This window comes from Herpailurus yagouaroundi, unplaced genomic scaffold, assembly GCF_014898765.1.
Source record: "Herpailurus yagouaroundi ecotype Mexico unplaced genomic scaffold, PumYag 191, whole genome shotgun sequence".
Lineage (NCBI taxonomy): Eukaryota > Metazoa > Chordata > Mammalia > Carnivora > Felidae > Herpailurus > Herpailurus yagouaroundi.
In genome coordinates, this window is record NW_024412422.1 from 17,954,138 (window position 1) to 17,976,839 (window position 22,702).

The 22,702-nt window shown below is 48.9% G+C and overlaps 1 protein-coding gene across 2 annotated transcripts in view; it reads right to left on the minus strand.

The window, feature by feature from the left end:
* LOC121010435 (transmembrane protein 132D) overlaps window positions 1-22,702 on the minus strand; it is a 565,590-nt gene that overhangs the window by 206,955 nt on the left and 335,933 nt on the right. The window lies entirely within an intron of this gene.

The following is a 22,702-nucleotide window of genomic DNA, read 5'->3' on the forward strand; positions in this document are numbered from 1 at the left end:
AGCAGTTCACGTGAACTCTGTGAAATGCAAATTATACCTCCATCGAGTTCTTAAACAGTAATGACCACAGGACTCTGTCATCCTCTCATTGTGCCTGTAACCACACGTCCCTCCAAAGACAGGAATGCCCTGAATCATGCAGGGATTTCCACCACCAAGGGGAGCGGAGGCTCAAATAGAAACCAACTTTTATTCTGGGAAGTTACAGGGATCCTTGTTTGCCGGTTAGACTGGTGCAGATTGAGGTGCCTGATAACATCAACGGGAACAAGAATGAGGAACAGTGTTGTGATGGAAGCCTGGGGACGTAGTGTGTCCCCCAAGCCACTCTGGAGGGGAACTGGACAGCATTTGGTACAGCAGAGAATATTCGTAACTAGCGCCCAGGAACTCTCTAGAATATACCTGAGAGGAACATTATCACATACTCACTGAGATCTACACAGTCATGCTCGCTGCAGTAATGTTTATCCAAGTGAACAAGAGAAGACAGAAGTGTCCAAACAGGTGATTGAGATATCTATGCCATCTATGTCTACATCTGGATCTATCTAGATCTACAGACAGATAGATATAGATATAGATATTTATCTTATGAGATATATATGACCAAACAGATAGATATCACCAAACAGGTGAATGAGATGTCTATGTCTAAGGTCGAAGTCTAAGTCTAAGGTTGAAGTCTAAGTCTAATGTCTAAGTCTAAGGTCGAAATCTAAGTCTAATGTCTAAGTCTAAGGTCCAAGTCGAAGTCTAATGTCTAAGGTCCAATTCGAAGTCTAATGTCTAAGTCTAAGGTCGAAGCCTAAGTCTAATGTCTAAGTCTAAGGTCGAAGTCTAAGTCTAATGTCTAAGTCTAAGGTCGAAGTCTACGTCTACGTCTACGTCTATGTCTACGTCTATATCTATCTATCTATCTATCTATCTATCTATCATCTATCTTATGAGATATATATATATGTATTTATCCTGTGACATATATATGAGTGATCTATATTATCAGATTATATATATATATATGAAAATCGGCCTATTTTGTGTGTATATACCAGTGTGAGTATGAGTATGAATAAACCTCAAAGACAAATTCAGTAAAACTAAAAACTAAAAAACCCTATGCTTAATTATCATTATTCATTTGTGTGAAGTTAAAGTAAACACCCATTTCTGTGAAGGTAGAAGGTGCACACCAAGCTGGGGCAGTGATGCCCAACAGGGCACCGGGCAAAGGATGGGGCAGGAGATGGTGGTCCCGGCAGAGACAGCGAATCGTCTCCCTCTTCACTACATACCCCTTCCTCTCTCCCTCTTAATAACAGAAACCCCAGGTTTGCAATGTGGGCATACGGTCCACTGTATTCACGTGCGGCCACGCGGCATGGGGTGGACGTGTGTCCACCCCATGGTGGATGAGAGGCATCATCTCTGCCATTTCGAGGTCATGCCCGTAAGTGGAGTTTGCTCGTCCACAGCCGCCTCCCCGTCCCCCTTCGTGCCAGCTGGATGGAGCACCTGATGGTGCCGGGCCATCTGTGTCTTCGTGGAAGAGGGAGCCGCTCTAGGAGGGAAGATGCAGGGAACCGGGGTCTAGGACGACCACGTCGAACAGAGCTGCCTCCATCACCTGGGCCGCTTACCAGCTCAGACTTCCATACAAGAGACAAATCACTCTCTTACTTTGTCCACATATTGCTAAGGACTCGTTCTTCAAGCACCTCAGACTCAACGCTCTACATAATGTCATCTTTAAAAGATGACTTTCACCTGAGTATTTTTCTTAACAAATCCAAGGACAATTACGATAAGACGGTATTTTAGTGTTTAACGGAGGTGAGCTATGTCCGTCTGCACGGTTATTTCTGTCTGGGTTATTTTTGTGTTTGCCTGAAACTTTCCATTTACCCAAGGAAATACAAAGCCAAGCCACACTGTTTGCACGCCTGGAACGGTGGCTCTTCAGGACGTGGCTCCACTGGGGACGTAACACACACACTTGTTGGTCTGCAGGTGAATCTGGCTGATGTCTCCTCTCTTCTCCTGTGTCCTGTGCAGACTCACAACCCTGCTCTCCGCCTTACAGGAACATGGATGGTGCTCTCAGAGTTTCAGTCCCACGGTGGGTGTGCAACCATCGTCCACGTTCGACAGTTCACCTGACGTTACATCTCGGCAGAGAAGACGCAGTGGATGCTTACTAACCTCTTCCCATGGCCTCTTATAAATCCCTCTTTGCCTCGTGAGCTTGTGGAAAATCTTGCTTGTCGGGCGGATGAAGTCTCCCCAGCCCATCACTCACCAAGAGTGTGGCTGTCACTTGGGGTCAGAGACTAGATTTAATTGTGATGGTGATGAACAGGGGTCCTTACACCGTGCTTATCCTTAATCATGTTACGCGTTTAACCTTTCCAACTAACACCATAAAACTTAATGAAATATATCCCTGGAAGGCGATCAGAGTGGTATCCATCAAAAACTGGATTTAATGCTTTCTTGTTTGCATCCAGATGATTTCCTGAAGCCTATCTTGGGACCGAAGATGAGTAGAGGACAGAAACTGGGGCTGGGGATTCTGGAAAACTCTGTGTCTGGGAGCGCGTCTAATGCCGTCCGTGGTCATTGCTGGCTGGTTCAAAGCTTTTCACAAATCATTTTACTATTTTCTCTCTGCCAATGCTTCTCTGTCCAAACGCCGCTTGGAAGAGAAGCGAGGTTGGATGGTGGGCATCCAGTCCTCAGGGTTCATTCACGTCTGCTCTGGCCACACTGAGCTCTACTTTGTCCCAGGTTGTGAAGCCACCGGCTTCCGAAAAAGCTGCAGCTAACCCAGACACAGAGGCCACAGCCCTGCAACCAGAGTCTTGTACTTGGGGCTAAAGCTTCAGGAAGCACTGGAGAAGCAGGTGTGTGGTACCCAAAAGTCACGGGAGATGAGAAGGAGGGATGGGGAGTTGCCTGCACCCCAGGGGTAGGGGGAGGCCCACCGCATCCAGTAGGGGGAAGAGGCCCAGGGCAGGGGTGGGTGGGAACCAACACAGAGGCCACAACTCCCAAATGATTATCCAGACGCAGACGCATTACTAAGAGCGCCCTTTCCGTGTGGCCTCGTAGGCTTGCACCCAGTGCCGGGAACCCCAGCGTAGGCGTGTCCAAGCCTGCTGACAGTGACACGGTCCACGAGGGCGGCCCTGGCTGCCTTGACAGTGAAAACTATTCCTCCCACACCTCCAAGATCCTGTAAGTGGACTTCGCAGCCCAATGGACAAAACCCCATAGGAGCGGGATGGGAAGGGGACAGTGACTTGGTGCCTTCCTGAAGAAAAAGTCTTGGGGAAAGTATGTTGTGTTTATGACAAGTTAAATATATAATATTTTACAACTAACCATCAGTAGTTCCACGGGGGTGGGAAAGCCACCAGTATCTTCGTGGAAAAAATGTGACTCGTGTCCTGTCGGTCATTTAGAAAGTTTTCCACGAAGAAAAAAAATAACGTCATTTTTCCAAACCCGACCTTGCAAACGTGAGGAAATTTGGGCACGGGTGTTTACAACAACGTATGTCATTTCTCCACTTAGGGACCTGGGGTGAGGCTCCCCCACTTTTGTGACCCACCCCCTGCAGAGTTTTCACTGAACCCCAAGGACAGTTTTGTCTTTCTGCACCGAGTGCGCATGACGAACCTGCATGGTCTCAGCATGAGCGCAGCTCACCGCGACCCTGTCACTGCTCAGCCAGCACAATCTGTTTGTGAGGAGATGTGACAGGACACAAAATTCTGCCTTCATAGAGGTGACGTGGCCACCCAGTGTACCCGTCAGATGTGCTTTGCACACGTTGACTCATTTAATCCTCGTGCTTAACCACATGGGGAAGGGAGGCAAATGAGCAAGAGGGTGAGCAAGTGCTCCTAGGTCACAGAGGTAGGGGGTCTGGACTGGGGACTTGTGCTCAGTGCGCTGTCCAGCAACAAATGGTGCTGAAGGATGTGAGAGGACCTGGCCAGACAGGCTGTGGGATAAGGCCCGCCCACTTCTCCCCACGTGCCCACGGGCTTGGAGACTGTGCGGGGTGCAGCACGACTGATGGACGTGGGTGGAGGGGAGGGAGTGCACAGTGAAGCCCAGCCACCCAGGCTCCCTTCCCATCTGTTCCCACAACCCACAGTCTCCCAAAGGCAGGAAGCAACGCCCCAGTCGTGGGGGTGGACGCGGACCACCGGGCTGGTGCCCACCTACCATCGAGGTTCAGAATCGGCTTGTGCTGTCCAGCTACAGACCCACAAGGAGGGAAAGCCGGGAAACTCTCTGGGGCGTCTTGAGGCCCGACCGTCAACAGCTTCTCCCAGAAGCATGCCCCGAGGCTGCCACGGAAGCCATCAAGCTCACGTGTACCTGGTGTTATCTAGAATCCCACAGCCGGCCGACGCTGCACAGCTCTGGCACAGTGACATTTTCCCTGGGGCCAAAGGAAGATGGGGGTGACAGCCCCTCAGTGTCCCTCTGGCAAGTGCCCACCACACATTAACACAGATCTGTGAGTTTCCTTACTTGACACCCAAGTGGAAATGGTACATCTCACGAAGTCAGCATGCCCCAACCCTGTGGTTCAAGGGAGGATGTGGAAGGTCCATTTCACTTTTCGACCGAAGGGGTAGAGATGTTCCCTGCCGCTGGCCATGACGCCAGAGGAAGAGCAGGGGGGTCGGGTGGGACGGCCGCCCTCAGGCAGTGGTGAAAGAGCCAGTCCGAGACTGAAGCACAGAGTCTGAAGACCTGGCCGGGAACATTTCTTGCAGGACCCGAGGTCAGCCTTACTTCTGAATTTCCACCTACGTAAACCAATGATCCTTTGTTTGGCTAGATCAGGCTGTACTTTCAGTCCCAGACTATCAAAGAACACTCCACGTGATAGAAACATGTACCAGGATTGTGCTGGCCCTTCAGAAACCCAAACTCAGGGCTCACTACAAAGTATTAAAGCACCTTGTTATGAATGAAGGATATCATTCGCCTAGAAGGTCCGTCCAAACCAGCTCATCCCCCAAAGGGACACGGTCCCACGGCTGGAGCATTCTTATTCCTTGCTACCAAAGATTTGCCCAGCAAGGCTCCTGTCACAGCTCAGTGGGGTCAGAACACTGATCCAGAATGCCGAAAAGCTGCACGTGGCTTTAGAAAATGCTCTCAGGATGCATCCATGCCACACACACACACCGCATCGTGGGCATGCACATCATCAGTAATGAGAGGACAGAGATCGGTTGTCTGCTACGCCTCACAAGCTATAGGTAGCATATACGTAGCACAATTAGTTTAGACTCTAGTGCGAATGGCAGCCCAGAACCCTCCCACCTGGAATTGTGTAAAGTGAGTCTTACACTCACAATACAGCCATTCCTGGTTATGGACACACAGAATACATGAGTTCTGTTTCCAGCCTCTAAACGATCCTGCTTGTCTGGTTCCTCTCTGCCTCCAACACAGCCAGCACACTAATGAGAGTTTAATTTTCTTTCGACAACGGTCCCCATCAAATCGGGCGAAGGTCCCCTTGACCAAAGAAAAATTGCTACAGGAAAAGGCAACTTGAAAAGAATCTTCTTAAACCAGGGTCCCACACTTCAAAATCAACAAGGCAAAAATCAATTTTTAAAGGCTTAGGACGAGGCATGAAGCTAAAATTATTACAATAAGTTGGCCTCCTGCCGCTTCAGCAAAATTCGAGTTACGTTGCAACTTTTTAAATGGAAAGGATGCACGGCAATTCTTGCCCTCAGGATTACGATGTCTACAGAGGTTTAAAAATGTTAATTTGTTAAATATAAACCTTTAAAATGTAGCACAGTCCCTTTGCTGTTTCTCCACGCAAGAATTGTGGAATCCTTGCAAACTGGAAGGGGCCCTCGCCTCTCAGTCCCTAAGAAGCTTCAAGCAAAAGGCATAAGGGTGAGCTGTACAGTGATCACTTATTTCTCTAAAAGAGGCAAAGAGAAAGATATCTGGCCAACTGTGGTGGAAAGAATAGAAACGTTGCCACGAACAGAGGCTGTAATACAAGATACAAGAGTCTATTTGTGGTTGTGAGAGCTGTACCCTCGACCTATCCTTCCTGGAAGCCCGAACAACGTGCGTCCTGCGTACCCTGACACGTTTCGTTCGCGACACACTGTTCTGTTCTCGCCCTGGCTCTTCTCCGCTGGCCCCTCTCTGTCTCTGCAGAGAAGGGGAGAGATGTTCCCTTTCTTGCTTCTTGTCAGCGATCAGAGGGGGCCCGACTCAGAGGAAGCCTTCCGTCTAGGCTCGCGGGATATTCCTGTGCCAGCACGTTGTAGCTCTAAGCGTGCCGTCCGTAAAAGTGTTATTTGTAAAGTATTTGTAAGATGTGTCTTCCTTCGTCACTTCTTGTCTGCAAGGATTTGGGCAATTTTATACATAATTTAGGAATATGGAGTGCCTAATTCGGTTACTTGAGGAATACTTCCTACCTCTCAGTAGAGTGGTTTGGGATTTTCTCCACACTGCTCCCAAATAATTATTCTTTTGAGTTTCCTCCTGGGAACTTTTACATTTTCACACAAGGCAGTTAGTTTAGTACCATTGAGAGGTGTTCAGAGAAAACACATTAAGTCGGGGACTCCAAACTTTTCTGGGTCATGAATCTCTGGGAGTGTACGATGTATATTTATGCACTCTCTGTACACGTGTCTGTGTGTACATGGATGTGCACCTACATGGACCTGGCACACGTTCCATGCCCATTCAAGGGCCACGAGTTAGCTAGGTGAACCATGTAACGACTTTTTAAATACAGAGACTGCTTCACCTTTGGAGAGAAGTCCTCTTCATTCAAAGCGATCGTTATATAGCTACGTCTGCATTCCAACTTAACTTACGTCTCCCTTGGGAAAAAACAAATATCAACAAATGAAGGAAAATTAAGGGAGAAAGTCTGTCTGACTCTCTCTCTCTCTCACACACACACACATATGGACAAGGACAAGGCGACCAAAGATGAAAATATAAATATTTTGCTGGATCCTCTTGGAGAAAATGTAAAGGCTCTCAGTGTCTTTAATCATTCCTGTGCCAGCAACAAAAACACCATGCGAGAGACATTTTCCTCCTGTGCACGCTGAGAACCTGGTGGGAGAATCGCCTGTATGAATTACGAATTTACTAGTTTCTACAATTTGGGGAGGTAATCGTCACGAGCTTTATGAGACTCTCATATGTTGTTCTAACTTCCATAAAATAAACAGAAGCATTTCTTTACATATGGAGTGTGAAAACCCTGGGTACCTATAAATAGCATCCTTACATATTTGAACACTATGTTAGTTCATATTCGTATGTTACGGAACTCAGAATGTGGAGCTTATAAAATAGTGCGTGTAAAATAGTACACATCACGCCCTCAACGCGATTCGCACACAGAACCACGACTCACACGGCTGATTGGCCCAGAAAGTCCAGCTTTCTGGCGAGAGCGTCGTGAAATCTGTCCGCTCTGGAGATACTGGTGGAGGCTGACGTCCTATTGGAAAGTCTTTTCTTTTTTTCATTTCCATTTTAAAATACTTCTATAATGAACATTCGAATAATAAAATCACGATCAGAAAAAGCAGTGAAGTTGTTCCATTGGTTTCTTTTTTTAAGTTTATTTATTTCTTTTGAGACAGAGAGAGAGAAAGCGTTGAGTTGGGGCAGAGAGAGAGGGAGAGAGCGAGAATCCCAAGCCGGCTCCGAGCTGTCAGCACAGAGTCCGACGCGGGACTCGAACCCACCAACCGTGAGATCATGACCTGAGCTGAAGTCGGACGCTTAACCAACTGAGCCCCCCAGGCGCCCCCACAGAAACCCTCCTTCACCACTGTTTTCCTGAGCACATGACGGTCACTCCCACGGGGTCTCACACACAGACGGCATATGTAACCACTTAGGATGCAGAAACCCTAAAGTTTTACTCCAAGTCTCGAGAACTCATTCATGTAATGTTTGGACAGCTGAGCTTTCTCATTTGCTCTGTGGGTTGACCCTGCACCGTACTGCTTTCCAGACCAAAATTTGTAAGACTTGTGTGCGGTCATGAGGCCATTTCCTTAGCCATAATGAGTACGTTTTTTGTGAAATTCATCTCCTCCCACCCCTATTTTACTTAAAAGCAGTTCTGATCTAAACTCTGTAAACATCCATAACTAGTATTGACTGAGGCTAAGCTGATGTCTTCCTCGACCAGTTATTAGCAAGTAAGTAAGAAGCCTTCTGTCTGTCACACACCCCTTTCTGTGAGCTCTGGCTTCTGCTCCACTAAGCAATGGCCCTTTTGAAAATCCGTGTTTTTGCAAGCATGCGGGGCCACAGCATTTTCTCCAGGAGCAATTACACTTACCATGACGTAATCTTTGATTTTCCCCTTAGTGCTGCTTCAAAAGTTATATGCTTTTTTCACAGTTCTTACTTGTCATTTTGGTAAGTGTTCAAAATCAAATGTCATAATGTAAGAAACTTCCTAAGAACGTCAGGATATAAGAATTCACCCTCTTTTCTGAAAGGATAATTTTGGGGGGAAGAACTTGTCTTATGTTTGTTCATGCAAATGTCAGAGACGTGAATTTACCCCAGACTTTCAACTCCAAACTTATGCTTTTCCTATCACACTGTGAGAGAATTCACAAATTCCACACTCTCTCTTCTGTGACTCAGGCCATCCCTGTCAAAATTCCAGTAACTTTGCATTACTCATCCCCCTCGGGACCGAAATAGCCCCCACTGCCTATTGCATGAAGAACAAATACCTCTGTGTGGTAGCAAAATCCTCTCCAAGGAAGCCACACTCTTGGCATACAGACAGCAAAGATTCCTGCCTGACGAAGACCGTTCTTTAAGGTAGATTTTTGGGTTTTAGTATTGCTAGGGAAGTCACATTCAGGTTCTAGGTGCTTCATGAGAGCATAAACTCTCATCTAAACAGAAATAGAGCTACGCCCACCTGGTTCCTGCCATGCACCGCAGAGGAACAGAGCTTTCTCCCACGGTGGACCTTCCATCAGCACCTTCCAAAATGGCAGCCGTTGGCCACATGCGGCTATGAAGCACCTGAAATGTAGCCAGTGTGAGCGAGGGTCTGAGCTTGTCCTTGAATGTAATTTGAATTCAAACAGCCATGGGTGGCCGGTGATGTTCGTGCTGGACAGCACAGAACGGAAGTGTGCTCCCACCTAACACTGGGGAGAAGCACACATAGGAAGGACGTAAAGCACTTGGTTTGTTAATACTGCTCCCAACCCAATGCCATGGGATGAACAATGCCCGACACTGCTCCCCAGGAGGCAAGCTCACCGCACTCCTTTGTGCAGCTCCGAGCTCTTCACGTGGGCTTACGCTGTCTTTTCTCAAGATCTCCCGCCTCCCCTCCCACAGCTCCTCCTCCCACGTAAAGCTCACAAGCCAGGTGACCGTCTCTCATCACCGTTCACAGCACTTGAACACGACTCGGTTGCTTGCGATGTCACTAGCACGGACGAGGTACAATAATGGGGGTGCTGCAGCAGGGCCTGCGCGGTTCAGTTTAGACGGACCCTGTCCTCCAACTCCAGAGCCCACCCGTCGTTCTTCTCACGCATACAGTCTTGTGCGTCTGCACCTTTTCCAACATTCGGCAGGATTCACCGGAGAGAGAGGTCGCCACGGGGACTGCTGGCCCACGGGCAGAATCATATGGACGTGCTGGGATTCCGTCGAACTCTCTTCCACAGGGCCGGGCTGTTTCTCATTCACCAGAAATGCGAGAGCTTCTTGGCACACGGTCACGCCCTTGGAGGGTGCTGTGGGTCCTTCATTAATCGTGAAGGTGACACATGGGATCTCAGAATACTTTTCATTTACATTTGCCTTTAATGAGCAAGCTTGAGCACATTTTTATACGGCTAAGATGTACTCACTTTTATTTTCTGCACACCGATACAGCTCTAAACATCTTTCTATAGGGCCATTGATCTTTTTTCCTTCTCTGGCTTTAAAAACTCCTCCTAGGGATACGGTTGGGTCTGTTTTATAACTTGCAAGTATTTTCTACAGTCTGTTATGGTTCCCCCCACCCTCCCATGCATGGCTTATGTCATCCTGTTTAAGTACATTTTTCCTTCTGAATTTTGAGTCCAAGAAGAATTTTCCTCAGTGTCCGACCATAGAGAAATCTATCCATATTGTCTACTAATACTTGTATTTACTGTTTCACTTGGCTTTGATTTTACGTTAAAATCTCTGCTTCATTTGGTATTTACCTTGGTATATACCTGAGTAGTGGCCCCAATTATATGATTTTCATATGGCTTATCCAGCTGTCCCAACACCTCTTGTTTTAAAAGTCTGTCTTTTCGGGGCGCCCGGGTGGCTCAGTCGGTTGAGCGTCCGACTTCAGCTCGGGTCATGATCTCACGGTTTGTGGGTTCGAGCCCCACGTCGGGCTCTGTGCAGACAGCTCGGAGCCTGGAGCCTGCTTCGGATTCTGTGTCTCCCTCTCTCTGCTCCTCCCCCGCTCACGCTCTGTTTCTCTCTGTCTCTCAAAAATAAATACACATTAAAAAGAATTTTTAAAAGTCCATCTTTTGTCCACTGTTTCGCGATGCTACCTTCCTCTTCTACTAAATTTCAGTATGTTAGCGAGTTTCCAAAATTGTCTACTATGTTCTACTGGTTTCTGTCACTGTTCCCACAGCAGTAATGCATGTACCAGTACTGGGATCCTGCTCTAAGTACAGACGCTATAATGCGTGTTAATGTCTGGTAGGTGTACCGCCTCCTTATTCGTTCTGTTCAGAACATTCCTGAATCTGCACATCTGTTTAGTCTTCTAATAGAACTTCTGTAGCTCCGGGAAAAAAAAGAAAACTATGGTAATTTCATCAGAAATGCACTGAATTTATATATCACTTTAAGGAAAATGGACATCTTCGTGATATAGAGATCATCTACTCATGACCATGGTATGTTTTTGTCATTCGAGAGCATGTGTGTGGAATTTTCTGGAAACGTACTTCTGTCACCGCAAAGGAAGATGGTTTCCCTTCTGCCTCTCTGATTCCCGGGTCTAGAGTTGCTCTCGACTATCTGACTGAAGGATGGATGCCACCACAGGGTTACACGGCTGGGAAGACACAGGGCACCTTGTCCCTAACTTTAGTGAACTGCCTTCAGCACTAGTCCTGCTGGGCCTGGCATTTGTGAGCCATGAGCTCTCTGAGGTGCTGAGGGGACGCTGGGTCTGCAGCCCTTCCCCTGGCTGCATGGCGGTTCAGCAGCCCCTCTTTCCACAGGGACCCCCGTGTCTCCCCTCCCCCGGGCCCTCACGCCCAGCCTCCTCGGGGTTGTGTCCCATCCCTGTGGGGATGTTCTCCCCTGTGTTTGATACGGCTCCTTGTAGAGGGGGTGTCCACAGGTGCGTGCGGCCCTCCCCCTCAGCCCAGGATCGCCAGGTGGGAAACCAAAACACAGCACCCTCTTAAGTGTCACTTGTGTTCCTCTGTCGTGAAAGCTAGTCTCTTAACCATCTGTACGGGAACGATTAGCCAAAATGTCAGAAAATACCACTCAAAGCCATTCTACGTAAGTTTATGTGAACATGCATATCTATCATCTATCAATCATCTCTTCTATCTATCATCTATCAGTTTATCTATCTATCTATCAATCAATCAATTTATCTATAATCTATCTACCTATCTATCAATCACCTATCTGTCTCATCTACGTCCACCCATCTACAGCTGTCATCAAAATTCACAAAAACACCCATGGCTTTGGCAGAGTCCAAATTCCCGTTTGAAAACACAAACGCCCAAACAAACAAAAAACCAACCAGGACTGGGCTCTCTCTCCAGAGCATGAACGGCTTGGATAAGCCGACTTGCTCATTCAGGCACACTCTGTGGAAGAGACTGCTAGTTGCCTAACCACAATCCTGGAAATTCACCTGTTTGGGTTGGCAATGAATCTGAACAAACACAAGCTCTCCCCTTGCATTCGGGGTGGCCAAGGCACAGCTTTGCCTAATATTTGAGGAAGCGCAAGTCTGCTGTGCCCTGTGAACGCCCTGTGTCTTTCTTTCTTCCGGTTCTTCCCTCAGAGAAGGAAGGACAGGGAGTTCCCGTCTTAAGACCACTTCTGGGATGGACGGCAGAGGCACAGAGCCAACACTGGACACAGGCTGGGCCAGTCCTGGACAGTCTTCATCCGCACTAACATTTTTGGATGGATTATAATCCTCTGTCAAGTCAAATTACAGTAGCTCAGTGTCTGCCGCACAGATTCAAACAATATCTGATCAATACACTTTTCTGGATATTTAACGTGATTAGTTTGAGACTGAAAATTTCCCTAGAAAGGAAGCCAAGCCATTTCCTACAGCTTGGGCAGAGAACTCATTTGGGAGGACATTGTGGTTTTTGTAACTCTAGGGAAATAGAGGCTATTTTAGGAAAAATCAGATAAATCCCCTTTTCAGCAAGTATGCTTCTAGTTACTCTGGACTTTCGAGGAGGAGAATACATTTCCCCCAAGGTTTTGAGTCCCCTGATCACTGACTGAGTGCTAGTACTTTGCTTAGTGCCAAATGCACTTGAAAGTCTTACCTTGCCCTTGGAGAGGTCACACCCTATCTATTCCAGGAGACACACAATCAAACAATGTGGTAAACGCTTTAACGGAGGTTTTGGACAGAAAGCTACCGAAACGCAAAGAAAGGAGTCATCATTCCTTCCGTGGAGTCATAGGAATTAAGCAATGCGAACACCTCAGCTGGCCATGAACGAACAATGTTCAATACTCAGTAGGTACTCACGAGCCGTTTTCGAAGTGCAATTAAATCATTCGTCCACATCAGCAGCCAGGACGTGACCACGCCTATCTCTGAGTACACTGGCCCTTTAATGTTTTATCATGAAGAATCGTGTCAAGTCTCTGGAAGTGAACTTGTTTTCCCGGCTCACTGGTCCCCCAGCCGCATCTGAGAGCCCTTCCAAATCTCAGCAAAAGCTGGGACGCCTCGTTCTTCCCTGTTGGGCCACCATACCCTCTGTCTTCTTCGCATTTACTACAATTTGAAGTTAGGTATTTGTTTTGGGCTCATTTCTAACCCCCATTAGTTTAACGACACCAAAACCCTCATGAGGGAACGGAATGGATCTCTCAGCGCTTTATTCCCCGCTAGCGCCCAACACGCGGTAAGCGCCCAATGATTCCACGTGACGTAAATAAATGAGTTTCAGTGTCGCTGTGAATATTCTTCTAACTTTGTCTCTCCTTCCTGTGCAGAGAGAAGCTCTGGTCTGACATTGTGACTATATTTGATGGGGAAATGTCGAAGCAGAAGGAAGTTCTATTCTCCTACTTGAAAAAATATCTCAGGGGCGCCTGGGTGGCTCAGTCGGTTGAGCGTCCGACTTTGGCTCAGGTCATGATCTCAAGGTCCGTGGGTTCGAGCCCCGCGTCCAGCTCAGAGCCTGGAGCCTGCTTCAGATTCTGTGTCTCCCCCTCTCTCTGCCCCTCCCCCACTTGTGCTCTGTCTCTCTATCAAAAATAAATAAATGTAAAAAATATCTTATACAACGAACGCAAGTGAGTGCACACATCCATCTAACAGTTCCCGCCACAGGCTAGAGTCACTAACCAAATAGTGTCCCTGGCCCGTAACTGTAACTCGCGACGAATGCTGAATTCACGTCCAAGGGTAAATGCCACTGACACCCAACAGGGTGGGGTCCACCTCTGAACCTCGCCCACTGTCCCCACATTAGCGTCCAGCTGATGCCAAAGGAGCTACCCCTTCAGCAAAGACCGCCCATCCTGTCCCCCAGCAGTCACAAGGACGTCTGGGCACAGAGAGAGGAAGTGGTGCCTGTCACTACAGATCACTCACGTCGTAGATCTGGTGGCCAGACATCAAGGCTGAGACACGGAGGTCAGCACGGAGATGAACGAGACCCTCACTCTCCGCTGGGGAGTTCAGGCCTCTGCCCTTCGTTGCTGAGTGTTACCGTAGCACTGCTCAGCTTACGGGAGGGTTCCTTCGGGCCTCAGAATGTTAATCGTGTCCCCTCTATACTGGGCGGAAGTGTGTCCTTCAAATACTCATGTGTCCTTGGAGCCTCAGAATGTGGCCTTGTGGAAATAAGATCTTTGCAGTTGTAACGGGTTCAGATGAAGTCCTACTGCATCAGGGCAGACCGCGACTCCAACAGCCAGGGTCCTCAGACCAAGGCCATGTGACGACACACGGGCACAGACCGGGGGAAGCCATGTGACCACAAAAGCAATGCAGCCCCCCAGCCAAGGACACCAGAGAGTCCCGGCACCTCTGGGCTGGGAGGGAGGAAGGGAGGACCCCAGGGCCTTCAGAGGGAGCACAGCCCTGTGGACACCACGGTTCCAGACTTCCAGCCTCAAGCCTGAGAGAATAAATTCCTGCTATTTTTGCCCAGCGGGTGGCAATTCCTTATGGCAAATTAGAAGCAAGAAACTGATAAACCACCTTCCTTGTGTTTTCCGTGGGGAGGCATCCCTTTCCCAGTTTTAGCCCCAGGATCCGGTTGGGCTAACGCCAAGCCCATGACCTCAGGGTAGCCACAGGACCCCCATGTGGCCAATCAGTATTGACTGGGATGGGGTCAGGAATAGGGATGTGACCCAGTTTGGGCCAATGAGAGAGAGTGAATTCCAGAAATCCTATGTTTCCTAGAAGAGTCTCTCTATGCCCTGGGTGTCCTGGGATGAAGATGTGAGTGCAGGTGTAGCTGCAACCATTTTGCCACCATGAGGGATTCAGGTGCTGGTAGGAGACACCACATGCTGCTACCTGAGGACAAAGACTTCTACACAAGGAGACAGACTCTGCCCCCAGGAACATCAATGATGGTAACTACTAAAGCTTTGCCTAAAACCAGAACTGCCATTTACCTTTCAGTTGCATGAATATTACCTTTTGTAGGCAATCCACCTCTACGATATTTTCTATTACTTCCAGCCAAGAGAATGTTAGATATAATTTTGTTTGAATAAAGCTATACAATACTATGTTTTCTCTTTTATTTTAAAGTTTATTTGTTTATGAGAGAGAGAGAGAGAGAGAGAGAGATGTTGAATGGAGGTGGGGCAGAGAGAGAAGGAGAGAATCCTAAGCAGGGCTAGAACTAATGAACTGTGAGATCATGACCTGAGCCAAAATCAAGAGTCAGATGCTTAACAGACTGAGCCAGTCGGACACCCCTATACTATGTTTTCTTCGCTGCATCTACAGTTAAATCCTACCCCACATGAATGTAAAATGCCACGTCTGTGGTCTTCTCTTTCCGAGGTGGCAAATTACCTTCAGGGAGATTTTATAGAGCTGTGTCCTAATCTTCTTTTAAATGCAAACTAATTTACATAGAAGTTATTTGGAGCTAATTTACTTCTGGTTGGGGGCGGATGGTAATTTTTGTTCTGTCCTGCTTAACCACACATCATCCTTGGACCAAACCATTCTGGGAATTGAAGGATATCAAGGATATTGATATTGTTGTAAACATAAATTTAGGACAAGACGGACATACTAGCTTTACCTTCAACGGCCACTGTTACAGCTTGGTAGGGATTTCTGGAGAACTGTGTTAAGGAGGAGCCCAAGTTCGTGACGGCTCCATGGGAAAACACTCCGTGGTCAAGTAAGGATGCCTGTTACAGTGCTGGTGGGAATAACACTAGAACCGACCGATACCGCCCGTGGCTAGAAGACACACGCAGACAGGCGCTGTGTTTTTTGCTTTAACCACCCCAAACAACATGCTGAAGCTCATCTGAAGTGATTACACATTTTGGGGGGATTATCTGGGCCGCTGCCATCCGCAACACTAACCGTGGGTCCTCTCTACTCGTATCCCGCCTCTGGCGGGCTCTACACTGGTTTCCACCTGGGCGCTGTCCATTTCCAGACCATCTCTACAGCAGCGTGGGCTGCGGGGAGCAACATCGTCGCAGACCTGCCGAATAAACGGAGAAAACAGCACAGAAAACAGAGCCACGAGGGCAAGGCACGACATCGGGAAGGAAAGCCATCTCCTCTGCTGGGCCGGTCGTCGGCGTTGCCGGCCCATCTCAAGTCCTGCGGGACGTCACGGAGGCGAACCCTTAGCCTGACTGCCGAGGATCTCTCCAGCACAACCACTACCTGGCGAAGCGGCGAGGGACAGAGTCCCCAGGAGACACCCTCGTCTTCCGCCTCTCTCCGAAACCCGCCGCCAAGCGGACCGACACAAAGTAACCACAATCCTCACTGCCTTTAGCACCATACTCAACAACGTGCTCAAGAATGGACTGCAGACGCCTGACGCCTTTTTGAGCCTGACATACGACACCTGGCCTAAACGCATTAACGGAAGAAACGTTTCAGGGATGTTTTTACGTTTCAATAGTCAAGAATCACATACGGCATTTGATGCAGGATTTGAGGATATAGTCTAGAACTAGTTAAGGAAATCTCCCATCTATTCCTGCATCTAAAAGGTTGAGTTATTTGCCTATCTATTTTAAAAATCAAGAAATGGAGGGGGGGCACCCGGGTGGCTCAGTCAGTTGAGCGTCCAACTCTTGATTTTGACTCGGGTCGCAATCCCAGGATCGAGCCCCACCTGTGGCTCCTCACTGAGCGTGGAGTCTGCTTAAGATTCTCTCTCTCCTTCTTCCTCTCTGCCTCTCAAAAAAAAAAAAATCAAGAAACGGCATTAAATTTTATGAGACATTTCATTCGGACATTTATGAGCCATCCGTTGAGATGATCATATATTTCTTCATTTACCCTGCTAATCAATTACATTAATCCAGTGGTGCTCATGGGGAACTGTGCCATTCAGGGCACATTGGCAGTTTCTGGAGATAGTTTTGGTTGTCCTATGATGGGCGATACTAGGTGGAGATCAGACATGCTACTGAACATCTTAAGTGTGCAGGACAAGCCCCCGCTCCTCGACAAACGAGGAATCACCTATTCCAAACACCAGCAGTGCTGGGACCAACAAACCTGTGCTGATGGATTCCCTAACACTGAGCTTGTGGACTCATGCTGAGCCACTGATGAGCTGTGTTCCAAGAGAAACTCCACTCCGCCGTATTTTTAACTCAGCGCTTGATGCAATCTACCAATATGTTGCCCAGGATTTTTGCACTTACAGCTAGTTGTAAGTGATGTGAAGTGCATTTTCCTTTGGTTTTTAAACTACTGTGAGACGTCACCAGGATAAAGCTAGGCTTACACGATGGCCGGGTATCTTCCCATTTTTTTTAAAGTTGTTATTTATTTTTTAATTTGAGAGAGAGAGAGAGAGCACAAGTGGGGGAGAGGGGAAGAGAGAGAGAGAATCCCAAGCAGGCTCCACGCTGTCAGCACAGAGCCTGACATAGGGCTCGATCCCAAGTGAACCCAAACAGGTGCCCCAAACACAGCTTTTTTTTTTTTTTAAGTTTTATTCATTTTGAGAGACAGAGAGAGAAAGAGAGACGCTTAACCAACTGAACCACTAAGGTGTCCCAGGAATGTTTCATGTTTTGAAGTTTACTTTTTTAATGAACATGCTGTAACATTCCCCCTTATGGTATGCATTTCTTTCTAAACTTTGACAAACGCATGGGGTCACGTGACCGTCCCAACAGTAAAGATCCAGAGCAGATCCATCACTGTTCCCAACCAAAAATGACCCCTGGTCCTGCCTCATTCTGGTCAAATCCTCCCTCAGCTTTCTTTTCCTTTTCTCTTTCTTTCTTTCTTTCTTTCTTTCTTTCTTTCTTTCTTTTTTACTGTTTGTTTATTTTTGAAGCAGAGAGAGACAGAGTGCCAGCAGGGGAGGGGCAGAGAGAGGGAGCCACAGAATCCCAAGCAGGCTCCAGGCTCCGAGCTGTCAGCACAGAGCCCGACGCGGGGCTCGAACTCACTAACTGTGAGATCGTGACCTGAGCTGAAGTCAGACGATTAACCGACTGAGCCACCCAGGCGCCCCTCTTTTATTTTTATTTTTTTAACTGTATTTCTAATTATAAAAGTAACTCACGGCCACTGTAATCTATCAAACGAAACAGCAATGTTAAAAAAATGCTTTTCTGCTTCTGGGTCATCCTACCCACTGCTGGCACTAAAGTTTCTAATGTTTAGGAGAACATTTACATATCTGAAGATTGGGAAACGCCTGCTGTGGCAGATAAAGATGGACCTTCCTACAGCTTGACAACTTTTTTTATCGTTGTTGGTACAAGTCAGCATGAACAAAGCTCGCAAGACTGTGCTCTCGACGCAGGTAAATGTTGCTTAGCCGTCCTGGAAGGAGAGTCAGCTACTGAAAGATAAGATAAAGACAAACAAGGAGGTAGAAAACAATTAGCCCAGGATGTAAACAGGCAAGTCACAGAAGGGAGACGCCAGCAGCCAGGAAACATCTAGAAAAAGGCCTCCTTCATTAGGAGTCAAGTAACTGCAGAATAAAACCACGAGCGTAACATTTGCCCTCATCAGATTTAGCAAGACACAGGCTGGGTCGGGGAAGGCTGTTGGCGAAGTGAGAGCTTTCACGGACGTCGTCAAATGGGCCGACTCAAGTTCCCGAGAATTACCCTGGCCGTGTCTCTCATCATAAAAAATTCACGTCTTCCTTGACCCACAGATCTCACCGGGGAGTCTCTCCACAAACATAAAATCACCAGGACGGAGGAACATGGGCAGAATTATGCAAACTGCGAAAAGAGAAAGTCTCGTCGGGAAAGAGACTGTCGGTAGGTGAATGGCTGAACAAATTATGGTAAAACTATTCTGTTGATTATCACAGGGGTGTTTGAAAAGGAAAGCATTCAATCCATATGTATCGATCTGGAAAACTACACCCGACGTATTTTTAAGCAAAACTAAGTTAATCCCAGTTTATAAAAAAAATATACACAGACACGTTCAGCGGGGGCTGACATTTCAGGTCTGAAATGGTATCAGTTGGTAATTTCTCTTCTTTCTTTCTCCTCCCTTGCCAGGAACCGCGAAGCAGAGCTCTGTGGGTTAGAACGGGGGCACACGGTGGAATAATAGGACTGAAGGCGGGCCACCTTACACGGCAAGCTGCTCCGCTGGTGACAGGGACTGTCCCGCAGCGTCCTCGCTTACCCTTGGGTGACATGCTCACGAGGACGCCTGGTTCTTTGGGCGTCGGGCTGGTGAGCCTGTCTCGTGTCCAGAGCCAAATGAGACTGACCGCTGGTGGCTGCCTGGAGCCACGTCAGGGCTCGGTGGAAGAGGGTCACGGAAAATCACCTGTGTTCCCCAGGTGGGATGAGGGGACGGCGGATAGACAGTCTGCGTGCGGCCAGACGGGTCCCAGAGGCGGCTCCAGACGGGATGCAGTGACGGGAAACGGAAGGCCGAGAGCAGCAGAAGCCGGGACCCCACGGCGGCCGGGTAGTTACAAAATGCAATTTCCTAAGCAAATAGTAACGTCTGATACTATTCGCGGTCACATCTGGACTTGAACTCGGAATACGTCTCAACTTTTGACGAGGAAAGCCCGCGGCATCCCAATTTTCTGATACAAATTTTCCAACCAGAGAAATTTAGGGCATGGAATCCAGTTCATTAAAGCCAAACAGATCGTAAGTCTGAGATCCCTTTAATTCATAACAGCCTCACGGGGAGGTCTCCCAGGAAGCTCTGGCTAAGAAAATATTTGACCTTTCTAGGAAATTACATAAAGTTTCCCCAGCCTTGTTTTCATCGTGTCCGTGAAGATGTACTATTTCCTATGAACGTTATATTTGCTTGGTACTAATTACAACTTAATGATAATAATGATCAATAATAATAGTATTTAGAAGCATCTCTCGTCGTGGATGATTTACTTTCCAAGAAGCTCCCGGTCAGTTCTCTTTCTGCCCACGAGGGTCTAGGGCAAAAGTGCCATCAGCAGGCATTCCGCTATTTTTACCATGAAGTTCCCCCCCCAAAATCTTAGCTCTCTTCTGAACTGGTGCTAGGAAAATGAGCAGTAGAGGTCGAGCTGCCTCTCTGGTGACACATGTACCCTCAACGACCAGTCAGGCCACTTCAGGCTCCCGTGGCCCGAGAACGATCTAAGAAATGTCTACGCTCGGGCTGAGTCGCCGAACTCATTCCCTCTCAATCCTGCATCGAGTTGTTAGACCATCGGAAGCAGCACGTACTGACCATGAGGTCATTCGCAACAACAACAACAACAACAACAACAACAATGTAACAGTAACGATAATGGCAGCCGCTGATGCCTGGTGCTCACTCTGGGCCAGATTCTCTGCTAGGCTCCTTACACGCATTAGTTAAATCTGAACCCACAACCGTCACCTGGGGGAGGTACCGCAATCACCATTTTTCAAGGGGAGGGGAAACTGAGACACAGAGAGGTTAAGCGGTTTGCCCAAAGTCGCACAGTCAGGATGTGGCAGGAAGTGGAAGAAACAGTTCCCAGGTCCCGGCGTGGGTCCTTCCCCACGACCCACGGCCGGTCGGGCTCAGAATGTCCCGCTCAGAGACCCACGTCCACGAGAGATGCGCACGTGCCTCTCCCCGAGACCCCGAACGCGAGGTGCACGTGCTGGCTGGCCCCTTCGCTGCCCTCCTGCTCGAATGCTTCTCATCTGAATCCGAATCCCCCTCCACGTGAGGCGCAAGCGGTGTGGAGGGTAAGACACGGGGAGACGGGGCGGACACGGGGGGAGGTCCCCCAGGCGCGCAGGGCAGCGACGCGCCCTGCGACCCTCCGCTTGTCCGTCGGGCCCGTGGCGTCACTCCCTGTGCGTCCCAGCCTGGGTGAGAAAATGGTGAGATGACGTGTGATTTTTGCTTTCTTTCTTCCTTTTTTATTTCTGGAAGAAAACAAACCTCGTACATTTCCTACAGGAGGAAAATAAAATAATGGCTCTTCTGTCCCGGCGACACAACAACCGGCAAGGAGGCTGATTTCGCTTCACTTGCCGTAATTCACCGACTTCTCAGGCACGAGGTCCCGCTGAGTGATCCCGGCCACCCTTCCCGTCCTGTCTCCGCGTGGCCGCTCAGTATTCCGAGCCTCTCCAGGACCCACGGGAATCTCCGTTTACGCTTCCGTAAAATTTTACATATATCAGCAAACATTTTCATCCACGCGATAAACAAAGGAACGAGCAAGAAACCACAGAGACGGCAGGTCAACTGTCAAAGACTGGGGCGGGGGGTAAGAAATATGTTTCTTCCTCGTGAGTTTACAGATCCGTGTTTAAACTGGATAATTCAGCAACCAGGTGTGCTTGGCAGATAATGTCACAGTAAGAGCGCCTTATTAATAAAACATTCAACAACACCTTTCCTTCCAAAAAACAAACAAACAAAAAAGGGGGGAAAAAAAAAACCCAGAGAGCGCTGCAGGGCCCATGTGTGAAATTTAAAACACGAAGGGCTCGTCCACAAGGCTGTGGTTACCGCCACGCATGTTGAGGAATTCCTAACACGTGTCGCTGGCTCGATGAGCAGGCCCATCGCTTCTTGACAGGCAGGCTTCAAACAGAAATTCGGATTTTTATTTATTTGTTTGTTTTTATCCCTAGGACCAAATGGGGTTTTCCTCAGCCGAGAGACGTATTAGCCACGGTCAGTGCTCCGCATTACAAATTGGGGGAAGCTGGGGTGAACGCTGTTTGCCATCGGGAGGCAGTGTGCTTTTTACGTACTGCAGGGCTTGGATGTGCTCTCAAGGGGACAGCTATCCCTTTGGGCACCTAGCTTTACTCCCTGAGACAGCCCCAGAGAACGGTGCACTCCTGTCCCCACCGAGCTGCAGGGGAAGGGGACGACCTCAGCAATCGCCGGACACAGAAGCTCCTGGACCTCGGCGCACAAAGCACGGAGGCTGTGTTCGCGCGCTGCACGGCTTACCGGCTGGGGCATCTCGGAGCTGGCCGTCCCCGCAGTCCTGCCCCGCGGGAGAAGAGGGATCCGTCGGTCCGGCGGGGGGCGGTGCCTTCACAGAGACCACCCTCGTGGCTCGTGCAGAAGAGGCGTTGAGCAAGGGACTCAGGTGACAACACGGCTGTCCCTGCTGCAGAATCGGGCCAACACCGGCCCCCGTGACGGCCGTCGAGGATGGCTCCCGGGGAGGAGCCCTGTGTCAGGAAGCGGGTCCCACCAGGGCCCCTGGGGCACGCCTGGCGGTCACCCACAACTGCGGCCTCCAGAGCAAGGCCGGCCACCGACCCGCCCCAGCAGAAGGACGCTGCCGTGGGCTTCCCGCCTCTGCAGGGTCCCAAGGGCATCCGACTGTCCGTCCTTATTCCGCAAGGGGGTCCAGCGGGATCGCTTTTTGCCTTTCCGTGTCTGCAGTGCTGGAGGGTGTTGGCACAGGGGTGCACCAGTGTCTCTGCCCTCTGCGATTTCAAATCCAGACCCCGCTTCGCCTCTGGAACACCCCCGGCCTCACTCAGCCTCAGCCTGAAGCCTGTAAGAGGCTGACAAAAGTGCCTTTCTCCCGGGGTTGTGTGTCAGAACAAAGCAATCCGCGTCAAGTCTGCCAACAGCGGGCAAGTGCACGGTAACTTCTGGTTCCCTGTGTCCCCTACCGGCCGCCAGCAACGGAAACTCGTGGAAGGAACAACGTTGTGTTTCCTCCCTGACGCTGGGCAGGCTGGTGGCACAGCGGCT